The sequence below is a fragment of the Schistocerca americana genome, chromosome 8 (assembly GCF_021461395.2).
Source record: "Schistocerca americana isolate TAMUIC-IGC-003095 chromosome 8, iqSchAmer2.1, whole genome shotgun sequence".
Taxonomy (NCBI): domain Eukaryota; kingdom Metazoa; phylum Arthropoda; class Insecta; order Orthoptera; family Acrididae; genus Schistocerca; species Schistocerca americana.
Window position 1 is genome coordinate 231,183,137 of NC_060126.1, and position 14,222 is coordinate 231,197,358.

The window sequence follows — 14,222 nt, forward strand, 5'->3', positions numbered from 1 at the left end:
ACGCTTCACTTCAATACATGGCTACACTCCATACAAATACTTTCAGAAACTTCCGCAACTCGTGGTCGTGCGGTAGCGTTCTCGCTTCCCGCGCCCGGGTTCCTGGGTTCGATTCCCGGCGGGGTCAGGGATTTTCTCTGCCTCCTGATGACTGGGTGTTGTGTGATGTCCTTAGGTTACTTGGTTTAAGTAGTTCTAAGTTCTAGGGGACTGATGACCATAGCTGTTAAGTCGCATAGTGCTCAGAGCCATTTGAACCATTTGAACTTTCAGAAACGACTTCCTGACATTTAAATCTATACTCGATGTTAACAAATATTTCCTCTTCAGAAACGCTTTCCTTGCCATTGCCATTCTACATTTTATATCCTCTCAGCCGGCCGGAGTGGCCGTGCGGTTCTAGGCGTTGCAGTCTGGAGCCGAGCGACCGCTACGGTCGCAGGTTCGAATCCTGCCTTGGGCATGGATGTGTGCGATGTCCTTAGGTTAATTAGGTTTAATTAGTTATAAGTTCTAGGCGACTGATGACCTCAGAAGTTAAGTCGCATAGTGCTCAGAGCCAGCCATATCCTCTCTACTTCGACCGTCATCAGTTATTTTGCTCCCCAAATAGCAAAACTCCTTTACGACTTTAAGTGTCTCATTTCCTAATCTAATTCCCTCAGCATCAGCCGACTTAATTCGACTACATTCCATTATCCTCGTTTTGCTTTTGTTGATGTTCATCTTATACCCTCCTTTCAAGACACTGTCCATTCCGTTCAGCTGCTCTTCCAAGTCCTTTGCTGTCTCTGACAGAATTACAATGTCATCGGCGAACCTAAAAGTTTTTATTTCTTCTCCGTGGATTTTAATACCTGCTCCGAACTTTTCTTTTGTTCCCTTTATTGCTTGCTCAATATACAGATTGAATAACATCGGGGATAGGCTACAACCCTGTCTCACTCCCCTCCCAACCACTTCTTCCCTTTCATACCCCTCCACTCTTATAACTGCCGTCTGGTTTCGCTCCCTGTATTTTACCCCTGCCACCTTCAGAATTTGAAAGAGAGTATTCCAATCAACATTGTCAAAAGCTTTCTCTAAATCTACAAATGCTAGAAACGTAGGTTTGCCTTTCCTTAATCTTTCTTCTAAGATAAGTCGTAGGGTCAGTATTGCCTCACGTGTCAACATACCTATTACTAAAAGGACAGTTAATTAGAAACCCAACTGTAAGAATCGAGGGCTCACCGGTTCTTCGGCGACGTGAGACACGCTACCTGGGAATCATCATTGACAAAAGGTGGAACTTCGGGAAACACATTGACACCTTAACCCAGAAAGCCCTCCAAACACTAAACAATCTCATCTCCATCGGACATAAAGTATTTCATCTTCCCCCTCACCTCATAAAACTGGATCACAACGGTATCCTAACATCAACCGTAGTAGTAGTAGTAGTAGTAGAGGGTTTTTCTTGGGCGCACGACAGCAAGGTCTTCAGCGCCCGCTCAGTAACATAGTGAGACGGGTGTCAAGAAGAAAACTCAGAACAGTAATATAAAACAGAACATAAAACAAAGGTAACAAGCTGTGAAAAATATGTGCCTACCCACACCGAAGCGTGAGATGAAGCAGGGCGTCAGCAGTAAAACATGGACAACACAGAAAGAAAGTGGTTGAGGAAGCTAAAACAATGTAGCAGATGGAAGTGGCTGGTTGACCGCAAGGAAAAAAGAGAGGAGTCAGCCACTCTGCAATACACTAAAACCTCCAGCCTAAAAGATTAGGCCAGAGCCCAGACACATCACAAAACTTTAAAGCCCTAGACACACACGTCTCATCGTTAGCTAAAACACAAGGCAGATCTCCATCAACTCGTGCTTCTGCCCTTGCGTCGCGGTATAAAATGCAGTCTGTTAAAATGTGCCGGACAGAGATGTGCACACCACAAGCATCACAAAACAGAGGATCCTCCCGCCGTAATAAAAAGCTATGTGTGAGAGGACAGTGCCCGATCCGAAGACGTGTGAGGGCCACTTCTTCCCGCCTGAGCAACCGGCAGGAGGAACGCCATGGCCGAGTTGTGGACTTCACCAACCGCAGTTTATTGGCCGTCACCGCCAGCAAATCTTCCTCCCACAACTCCATGCACTTCCTGTGGAGTGCAGAGATGAGAGACTGCAAGGGAATAGGACACTGGACCACATCCTGCTCTCTGCAGGCCCCTTGGCAGCCCGATCGGCCTGTTCATCGCCCCATATTCCGACATGACCAGGCACCCAGCAGAAGGATACCTCCTTACCCCGCCGTTGGATCAAGTACAGTTGGTCATATATCAGCTGGACCATCTCCTCAGTTGGGCACACATTCTGCAGTGATTGTAAGGCACTAAGACATTCGGAGCAGAGAAGAAATCGGTTGCCCCGAATACGATTCATCTGCTCCAGAGCCTTCAGGATCGCGTGGAGCTCCGCTGCGAAAGCGGTATATTCATCAGGGAGGCGAAGCCGGGTAACATGATCAGGGAACACCACAGAACAGCCAAGGAAATTCTCCTCTTTGGAGACATCAGTGTAAACGACGGTGAAACCGTGATGCACATCTAAAATGTTAAAAAACAGAGATTGGAATCTAAAATCTGGTGTGCTATCTTTCTTAAAAGTAGTCAAATCTAAAATAAGTTTGGGTCTCCGGAGGAGCCAAGGTGGAAATCTGCTCCAACCGCGACGTAAAATACGAAGACCAGCCATAGACATCGCAGCGAGGCAATCCTGTGCGCGAATCCCATACGGCTGCATCGCACGTTGCCGGTTATGAAATAGCCGTGCCAGAGGAAGCTGAGCAACGGTATGGTGTGCAGGTGTGTATGGTGTGGACAAAGTTTTATAGGCCTGGCGCACTGTAAGTAGCCATGTTACGGCTCGGGAGTCTGGGCACACAGGCTCACGAGGGTTGTGCCCGCCATGGCAGTGAGAAGGGTTCAGAGAAACATGATACTGAGATCTGTTGGGGCCTACAGAACATCCCCAGGGGAGCCCTATTAGTAATAATGGGGCTCTGCCCCCTGGACATTAAAGTTCGAGAACAGGCTGCGTGGTTTTGGGCTAAAAAAAGGAATACCGCGAAGATAGAAGATATATTAGGCATTGGGGTTGAGGATGAGGGTGAGATAAGGTGAAGAGGCGAGCAATTGTGGCAAGAATTATGGGAAGCAGAAGAAACAGGTCACAGAACATTTGAACTTCTTCCTAACGTCAGGGAAGGACTGGGCATGAAATACTTTGAACCTACCCGAGGACTGATCCATTTTCTCACTGGTCATGGGCCATACCCAACATATTTATGTCGGTTCGGGAAAAGGGCCACACCCGCGTGTGAATGAGGTATACCAGAGGGTACGCCCGATCATGTGGTCAACGAGTGCCCCCTTTTCAATGATGTAGCATCCACATTACGTGACCAATTACCTGACCATGACACATACCACTCACTTAGACGAAAACTCTTGACCAATTGGCGGATGAGGTATCATGAAAAGTGTTAAAAGAATAAATTAAATTAACAATTGAGACACACCAAACACTGAATCTAGCGCCCTATTCCCATACCGCCTGTGCGTGGACAGGCCGACTTTCCTCCCAGTCTGGAATCAGCCGCGTACAGGACTAGGGGAAGTGGGGTACGACACCACCAATACAGGACAAAGCACCGGACTTGACTTAGATTAGAACTAGTTAGACTAGGAAATTAGTTATTTAGGAAATTATTTCTTTAGGAACCTGCAGCGAATAACATCCTTGGCCTCCCCAGTGTCAGGGGCACGCTCACCGGTATTAGCTCGATGAGCAAGGCTCTAAAAAGTAGGTTTATAAACTACTGACACAACTGTGACGCTGCAGGCAGTAGAGTTCGGTCAAACATAGGTCATATAAAGTTAATATTAATAGTAACAAATAAATTAGTTTAACTAGTTGTTATCTAGTTAGCTGTAGCTCACTAATTAATAAAATCTGTATCTAGATGCAATTAATGTTGGATGAAATTAGGACCCACTAATCATTTAAGTGAGTTAAGACTGTATAATTATTATAAATTTGTAGTAAAGATTATTATTTAAAAAAAACTGCGTGAGACCCAATATTTCTCTCCATTCCTACTCTAATCGTGTGTGAGATGGACTATTGTTATTGAAACCACCACTTTCCTTGGGACACTGATTCCTACACATTTCGCGGTCGAAAACGACAGTTTGCAGAACGCTGAACAACAGACTTACCTGACGATCTTTGATACTGCTGACATCTTCCTGATGCGCCAACGCTTCTCTAAGGACATCATAGGCTAGCAACTCTCCTTGAATGGAGCTCACTCATTTGGACTGCAGTGCGACCTCGATTTTGGCCCTGGCGTAGAGCATAGAACAATTATGGATCGTTTCCAAACCATTTAAACGTTATTCGAAGCGACAAAGGCTGTTTACGTTTTTTCACTGCTCTGTGCCTCGTCGTCCTGTGGCGCGGTCATAGACAGATGCGACATTGACACAGGTAACTGTGAGAAAAACGACAGAGGTTCCCTCTAAGATCCCCAGTTTGGCAAAACCCTCGATGGCACCTGCCTACATTTATTCAGAATTTTAAAAGTGTGCCTGCACATAGAAAACATGTGAAGCAGCCCTAGGTGCCTGCAGGTAAGCAGCCATTTGACACATTCCCGATACCAGATACACTATGTGATCAAAAGTATCCGAACACCTGGCTGAAAATGACTTACAAGTTCGTGGCGCCCTCCATCGGTAATGCTGGTATTCAATATAGTTTTGGCGCACCCTTAGCCTTAATGACATCTTCCACTCTCGCAGACATACTTTCAGTCAGGTGCTGGAAGGTTTCTTGGGGAATGACAGCCCATTCTTCACGGAGTGCTGCACTGAGGAGAGGTATCGATGTCGGTCGGTGAGGCCAGGCATGGAGTCGGTGTTCCAAAACATGCCAAAGACGTTCTATAGGATTCAGGTCATGAATCTGTGCAGGCTTGTCCATTACAGGGATGTTATTATCGTGTAACCACTCCGCCACAGGCCGTGAATTATGAACAGGTTCTCGACCGTGTTGAAACATGCAATCGCCATCCCCGAATTTCTCTTCAACAGTGGGAAGCAAGAAAGTGCTTGAAACATTAAAAAAATGGTTCAAATGGCTCTGAGCACTATGGGACTTAACGTCTGTGGTTATCAGTCCCCTAGAACTTAGAACTACTTAAACCTAACTAACCTAAGGACATCACACACATCCATGCTCGAGGCAGGATTCGAACCTGCGACCGTAGCAGTCGCGCGGTCCCGGACTGAGCACCTACACCTTGAAACATCAATGTAGGCCTGTGCTGTGATAGTGCCACGCAAAACAACAAGAGGTGCAAGCCTCCTCCATGAAAAACACGACCACACCATAACACCACCGCCTCCGAATTTTACTGTTGGCACTACACAAAAAATGGTTCAAATGGCTCTGAGCACTATGGGACTTAACACCTGAGGTCATCAGTCCCCTAGAACTTAGAACTACTTAAACCTAACTAACCTAAGGACATCACACACGTCCATGCCCTTGGCAGGATTCGAACCTGCGACCGTAGCGGTCGCGCGGTTCCAGACTGTAGCGCCTAGAACCGCTGGCCACTCCAGCCTGCGGCACTACACACACTGGCAGATGACGATCACCGGGCATTGGCCATACTCACACCCTGACATCGGATCGCCACATTGTGTACCGTGATTCGTCACTCCACATAACGTTTTCCCACTGTTCAATCGTCCAATGTTTATGCTCCTTACACCAAGCGATTTACCGGCGTGATGTGCGGCTTATGGGCAGACGCTCGGCCATGAAATCCAAGTTTTCTCATCTCTTGCCTAACTGTCATAGTATTTGCAGTGGATCCCGATGCAGGTTTGAGTTCCTGTGTGATGATCTGGATAGATGTCTGCCTATTACACATTACAACCCTCTTCAACTGTCGGCGGTCTCTGTCAGTCAACAGACGAGGTCGCCCTGTACGCTTTTGTGCTGTACTTGTCACTTCACGCTTCCACTCCACTATCATATCGGAAACAGTGGACCTAGAGATGTTTAGGAGTGTGCAAATCTCGCGTACAGACGTATGACAAAAGTGACACCCAATCACCTGACCACGTTCGAAGTCTGTGAGTTCCGTGGAGCGCCCCATCCACAATGTCTAATGACTACTGAGGTCGGTAATATGGAGTACCCGGCAGTAGGTGGCAGCACAACGCACCTAATATGAAAAACGTATGTTTTTGGAGGTGTCCGGATACTTTTGATCAGATAGTGTACCTGCCTACAGGTGCTTAGGACTACCCTTGAAAGTTATAAGGGTCGATGGAGCAGTTTATTACTCTGAGATTTCTTCCATCTGATAACCAATATGACTAAACCGAATGCCGGAATGTGCTTTAGATTACATTTAAAAAATATTTTTCTTAACCTAAAGTGTTAAAAACAATTCGGACTATTTTCTCTCGACGCCGATATCTCGCAATATCGCCATCGAAATTCTACAGGGGTGGTTCCCCTCAACCCCGCGAGCTTTCTGATATTGGAATGGATTACTACACTGAAATTGCTCTAGAAGGCAATAGAAACCTATCATTTTCCTGCGCAACTGGCATTACCATCTACATCCGGCCACGTCAACCATGATCACACCAAGGGTGGGCATGGCACATGCGCACTGAAGAAGCATAGTACCTCTCGCTGCTTCGAATCACGTCCGCATTTCGTTGAATGGTTTTGAACGGTCTCTAGTGGTTCTGCCATGTACGCCAGAGCAAAAATTGAGGTCGCACTACACTCCAAAGAGGTTGTATCACGTTCAATAGTGTTGCTAACCCACGATGTCCTTAGGAAAGCGTTGACGCATCAGGGAGATGTCAACAGTGTCAAAGAGTGTCAAGAACTTTTTCCTATGGTTCGCCGCCCTGCAAACTGTCGTTTTCGAACGCTAAATATTTGAGAATCAACGTCCCAAGGAAAGGGGTGGTTCCACAGACGCCCTTTATGCCCCCTCCTGAGGGCTTCCGTGTAGATTCTGAGTGGCGGCGTCTTTGGAATGTTTTCCTCTGTTACTCTCAAGAATACTGCGTGATTTCAATGCCATGCGTCATGGTTCTGACCTCCATCGCAGAGGCATAAAAAGAATGGGTGAAATACGGGTAAGAGAGACTGTGACGACCTTCCCATCGTGTTACACGTCCACGGTGGGATTTGGCAGATTTTTTTTGTGAAATCTGGTGCCGATGTGACATCGTTAACCCACTTTAGACGTCACACAAACTTCTGAGCTCCGGCCTTTTTTTCGCACCTTGGTGTTTGAAGCGTCGTCGAGCCTGAAGATGACATCGCAGGGCGTCACGCTTTTAAATCATTACAGAGGAAGGTTGTAGGCATTTCTGATCCAAATTTAAAGCTTCTGTGTCGCAGTGTGAAAAAGTTATTCCTTAATTCTGTTGGGCTGTGTATATATTCCTTACGCATATATCAGATAGTAATGAAAGCTGGAGAACAGGCAGTAGCTGAAAGAGGTTGAGATACCCATTTCCCATCACAGTTGGATATTCAAAGTCAAGTGCTGCAAGTGTTCCGTCTACAAATTTTTTCCAGGTACCCATGAATTTTCCCATTGGACATTCGTGCAAAATTTATTTCAGTGTTTGTCCGGATGTTCCGCAGACGAGTTGGTCATCATCGGTAATTCCCCACTTGTGCAGCGTTGCTTTGGTCATGGCGAGCCGATTTCTGATGCGGTTGAGGCAGCCCCATGTTTTTCTTGATTGGTTCGCTCTCGGGTGTTGGATGGACGGATCTATTTTACCTAACTTCTTATGAGCATGCAAGGAAGTCCTCCATCCCTCTTTTAGATTACAGCTTTGTGCAGAGAGTTGGCCATTGTTTACCCAAGGTGGGTGTCTTGATTTTCGTTGGATCCGTGGTAAGTTGCTTGATGTTTCACGAATTGATAAATTTCTGGATTTATCGAGTTTCATCCATTCACGTGTTGCTGCTTATTGTCATCTTAGATTTGGAGAGCAATATTGGCGAGTACTGACAGTCAAGGTACTGGTATGGATGTGAAAGTTCCTGCCACTGTCCTCACCGCATTATTTAGATGGATTAGACAACAATCTCAGCAAGTCCAGAATCTTGATATGTTCAGGGGAGCACAAAGCGCGGGTCGATTAGAGGAACTCGAAATCGTGCATTCTTTCATCTGTCTTGGGTCAACTGTCTGTGACACGGGAATCTACAAAGGTGAGATAAGAAGACACATCACGTTACGGCGAATGGCTGCGAAGAAGCTCACCAAGATCTGGTGGAACAGAGGGATAACGAGCAGCATAAAGACTTGGCTTCTTCAAACAGTCGTGTTTTCCCTCTTCTTTTTGGTTGCGAAACGTAGTTCTTTAAAGCCAGAGACAAGCAGTGTACTGATGCGTTTGAGCTATGGCGCTGGAGCAGGATGCTGCTCATAAAATGAAGTGAAAGAAGAACGTGTTCATTATTGAGCAACTCAGTATCCACATTCGTCTCTAGTGTCAATCAAAAAATTCTTTAGTTCTTTGGCGATACTGTGGGAAGAAGTGGAGGAAACCTAGAGGATGTAATCATGGATGGAAAGATCTAGGTCAGGAGACAGAGAGGAAGAATAGCGAGCATGTGAGTAGATCAAATGAAGAATATCTCCGGTCTGCTTCTCCAGTAGGTTCTAAGAGAAACCGGTAACCGTTCGGGATGGAGGGGCTGGGTTCATGGGGGCACGGCGATCTGCAATGAGGACGAGTCCTGATCATAAGGCCGTCAAAGACCTCACACTCGATCAAGCTTTCCTGCAAAGATGTAGTAGCCGACAGGCGCTACGACACATCTGTGATGTATTCAACCTCTCTTGACAATGGTTTCGACTGAAGGAAAAGCATTGGCCGTAGTAGGAATGTTTCTAGCATTTGTAGACTTAGAGAAAGCTTTTGACAACGTTAACTGGAATACTCTCTTTCAAATTCTGAAGGTGGCAGGGGTAAAATACAGGGAGCGAAAGGCTATTTACAATTTGTACAGAAACCAGATGGCAGTTATAAGAGTCGAGGGGCATGAAAGGGAAGCAGTGGTTGGGAAAGGAGTGAGACAGGGTTGTAGCCTCTCCCCAATGTTATTCAATCTGTATATTGAGCAAGCAGTAAAGGAAACAAAAGAAAAATTCGGAGTAGGTATTAAAATTCATGGAGAAGAAGTAAAAACTTTGAGGTTTGCCGATGACATTGTAATTCTGTCAGAGACAGCAAAGGACTTGGAAGAGCAGTTGAACGGAATGGACAGTGTCTTGAAAGGAGGATATAAGATGAACATCAACAAAAGCAAAACGAGGATAATGGAATGTAGTCAAATTAAATCGGGTGATGCTGAGGGGATTAGATTAGGAAATGAGACACTTAAAGTAGTAAAGGAGTTTTGCTATTTAGGGAGTAAAATAACTGATGGTGGTTGAAGTAGAGAGGATATAAAATGTAGACTGGCAATGGCAAGGAAATCATTTCTGAAGAAGAGAAATTTGTTAACATCGAGTATCGATTTAAGTGTCAGGAAGTCGTTTCTGAAAGTATTTGTATGGAGTGTAGCCATGTATGGAAGTGAAACATGAATGATAACCAGTTTGGACAAGAAGAGAATAGAAGCTTTCGAAATGTGGTGCTACAGAAGAATGCTGAAGATAAGTTGGGTAGATCACGTAACTAATGAGGAGGTATTGAATAGGACTGGGGAGAAGAGAAGTTTATGGCACAACTTGACTAGAAGAAGGGATTGGTTGGTAGGACATGTTTTGAGGCATCAAGGGATCACAAATTTAGCATTGGAGGGCAGCGTGGAGGGTAAAAATCGTAGAGGGAGACCAAGAGATGAATACAGTAAGCAGATTCAGAAGGATGTAGGTTGCAGTAGGTACTGGGAGATGAAGAAGCTTGCACAGGATAGAGTAGCATGGAGAGCTGCATCAAACCAGTCTCAGGACTGAAGACCACAACAACAACAACAAAGTGGTTTCCGATTTATAAAGTTCAGCGAGTATCTCCATAGTGTTCCTTTCACGACTTTCCATGTTAGGAAACGACCACACTGCTTCAAACACAAAGGACATTACTATCAACATACCAGAGTAACATAATGTAAACAACGATAGACCTCACTTTCGAATTTCTCTGACTTCGACACGAAGACATAGGGCGAACTGAAATCTCCAGACCTGAAGCCTGGGTGGACGACTCGCGCACACTCTCTGATCTGGGCAGCTGCACAGAGAAGTATGCTTATGAGGTCAACTTGCGCTAGTAGGAGCCGGTAACTCTTAAGCGCTTTCGCTAGGACGTCATTGTAAGAAACTAAGAGTTATGCTTTCATCAAAATTGTTTTACATACAAAATTTGCATTTCCGAACATGGTTTCCTTGTCAAAACTTTACCTACTAAATCCCCGCTAGTATCCTTAGAAGCCTGTAATAGGAATTGTTAAACACCCTGTATATCATTATCGGGTCGCAGGCGTGTGAACACTCCAACGTCAACAAGTGATTAATTACATTTGCTGTTATTAATAAAACCTTGCTAATGCTTTTAGCGAACATTTGAACTGTATTATCAACTTCAACATGTTTAATACGTTGCTAGTAATAACACATATCTCTTACACTAAACCTACTTTTACTATTTACTTATATTAAATTTCTGTTTTCTTATGTCAGACAAGTTTCTCCCGATCTTATGCGTGTATTTTCTCTCATAAGCTTTGTAGGTAATAATTAGTGTATGGTTCATTAAATCTGTTTTTGTGATCTGGCGCGCACTCTCGCCTAGCCACGGGTGGGACCACCACAAAGTGTCACAGCCACTGACCTATGCCCGTCGGTGCCAAAATTCAGATCTCCTGGGGCACGTTCCAGTGAATTCAGAGTGTATACATGATAGTTTTGTCCTGTAGGCACGCCCCCGCACCTCCTGCCCTAGCCAGCGCACAGCAAACCTAACGCAAAGAATCAAGTTCCTTACATCTGTAGTTTATATAGCTGTATAGGAGTTTTGTGTCATTGCAAACTACAGCTCAGTACTGTGTTCTGACAGTCAGTAAATTCTCGTTCTAGACGACATAAATGTTAACTGTCTGGACTCCTTAAAATATATGGTTTATACAGTTGTGGCTGTCAGAGTATGTAACAGCGCCTAAAAAGACATACAGGGTGATTCAAAAACTTTGCATCAAATACCTAGGGGTGAGAGGTCACGACATGGGGAAAATCTCTGTTGGTTCGTCATAGACGGGGACATCGACTGGATAAGTGATTGTCAATATTAATGACACTCTCTAAGGCGCTGCAGTCATGGACTGTGCGGCTGATCCCGGTGGAGGTTCGAGTCCTCCCTCGGACATGGGTGTGTGTGTTTGTCCTTAGGATACTTTAGGTTAAGTAGTGTGTAAGCTTAGGGACTGATGAGCTTAGCAGTTAAGACCCCTTAGATTTCACACACATTTGAACATTTTGGGCATATTAATGAAATTCACCAACAGCCACCTAACTTAAGATGTTATTTTATTTTATTTTGAAGGCTACCAGTTTCAGTACACTATGCTATCTTCAGACCGCTGCATAATGAAAGAGTATACATGTAATGTATGTCAGGATGTACAAAGAAAGCTTAGAGAAAGTGACAGGTAATTACAACAGCGCTTAAAGCTTAAAAATGAAAGTAGTGGCGTTAAACCAAATCTCTGCGTACATCCAACGCAGTAGAATAAAACATGTGTACATATTTTTCTCTTAATATGTCGACTGCCGCTGGGTTTTGCGTCAAGTTGTTTTTTGATGCTGTGATAACTAATTATATCACCAGTTGTGATAGTACCTAACCCGTAAATATGCATACTGTTGTCCTTCATAGATTACTGTGTGACATTTTACTTTAAATGAAGATAGGTCCTCAAATATACTAGGCGTTTTCTCGTCGACAAAAATTTTATGAAAAGACAAGCTTTGTTTCAACGAAGCTCCTGATAGTTCTAATCTTTTTAATGTTTCTGCATGTTCTCTTGTAAATCTGTGGTGTTCAATAGCTTTATGACTAACAAATGTGTACACATGTTTTAGTCTATTGTGCTGGATGTACACAGAAATTTGGTTTAACGCCACTACTTTCAATTGTAGCTTTAAGCGCTGTTATGATTACCCGTCACTTTTTGTAAACTTGCTTTGTACACCCTGGTATACACTACATATTTTCTCTTTCATTTTGTAGGAACCTGAAAATGGCATAGTGAAATGCTGAAACTGGTAGACTTCAAAATAAAATAACATTTTAAGTTACACAGCTGTCAGTGAATATCATTGACATTGACAATGGGGCAAATTTTGTTAGAGGCAAACTGTTCGATGACGCTTACCAACGACGTTAGGCGTTCTTTTGCATTGGTTATGCCCCTGAGGGACGACAAGGTGTAGGCGCTCTGCGACGTGCGTATGCATTGTGCGTTGCCTATAATACAGTCAGATGCTCCATATGAAAGAGGCTAGCCATAGCAAAATTAACGTTCCTGATTCGCTTTTAAAATATCTTTCTCCTCTTACAGACACTTGTTGTTATGTTTCCTTGCTAAACAATCACTCTTTCAATCTACTGAGATAGGTAATATCCTGCACATCTGGTCAGTACACCCTCCTACTTCGGTGAAATCTCGTCTTCCTGGACCGGCGAATACTAAAGCCCGCCTGGCGCCTCCGGAAAGCGCCAGCGAACATTTTGTCTCAAACGAAAGTTGTTTCCCATGACATGATGTGTCACCCCTACACGTTTGATCCAAAGACTGGAACACCATGTATAGTCTCATAACAAGGGAAAATGTAAAACGTGGCCCTATTGAATATTCTCTTCAAATACTCTGGGCGGACTAGGCTATGGCCACTGAATTCTTAATGTGTGCGACGTCTAGAAACAGAAGTTGGCACGGTTATGTGAAGATAAAAATAACATGGACAAGCGAAATAGTTATCGGTGGATCACCTTTGTAGAGAGGAAAACTGCTTACAGTATCTAGAGAATTTTCCTGGTATTGAAGTCTACTTCGCCTAAAGGCATTCCTACCAGTTGGTCACAGTTGGTTCTGGAGATGTCCGAAATAGTGCCGCGATTAAAATCTTCGTTTCGTATACAGGAGGAGCGAGTTTCAAATTCCTGATGAGTAATCCTGATTTAGATTTTCGGTAATCACTCCAGGCGACTGCCTGGGTGATTCCTTTCATAGCGCATATCCTTTTGCATCTAAACTACTTCTCTCGTGACTTCATTGCTGATAGTAGGCTGAAGTACAGCCTTCTGTGCTTTCAGTTGTGAGGTGTATGCTGATTATTGGATTCGCCGCAACTATATACAAGAACATTTTCACTTTATGGATGACCACATACTGGCATACTGAAAAGTAGAACATGCATCGTACTCAAAAGATACTTGAACACTATACTAAGATACACAGAATATATACAGTCTTTGTTAATAACAGGTGTTACATATATCCCATAAAACAGTTGTCAGAATGTAGCATTTGCAAATAATATTTTGTAATGGAGTGGTAGATGCATAGTGTGTCCATTACACAACCATCCAGAGAATACATCAAATGAAATGACAACGAATTGCTATTATGAATAGTATTATTCCGGAATGAGATTTTCACTCTGCAGCGGAGTGTGCGCTGATATGAAACTTCCTGGCAGATTAAAACTGTGTGCCGGACCGCGATACTTTTTTAGTAGTATTATTGTTCGTAGTACAATATGACGAAATTTTTCAATACTTTTTTTGTTTATCGATTCAAGTTGTTCGCTTAAAATTAAGTTTGGACATTTTTGTTTGTTTTTCAATTCAAGTTGTTCATTTAAAATAAAGTTGGAATCTTTAGCATAATGCGAAAAAATTCCAATCTCTTCCATGACATTTATATACCTATCTGTCTCTATTTTGTGTAGAATAGTAACACTGGTTTCAGTTTCCTCTGCTACATCCTTTTCCTCCATTTGTGTGAGTAGGTCAATGGATTGCTTTTATCAGTGTTACAACATTATTTATATTGTGTACATGTTATTCTACCTGTTCGCCCAATGTAAAATTTATTGTAGTTGTTACA

General features: G+C 43.8%; 1 protein-coding gene across 1 annotated transcript in view; it reads left to right on the forward strand.

Moving 5' to 3' along the window:
- The window catches only part of LOC124545705 (homeobox protein DBX2-like), a 94,146-nt gene that overhangs the window by 842 nt on the left and 79,082 nt on the right, over positions 1-14,222 (forward strand). The gene's annotated exons all lie outside the window — the stretch shown is intronic.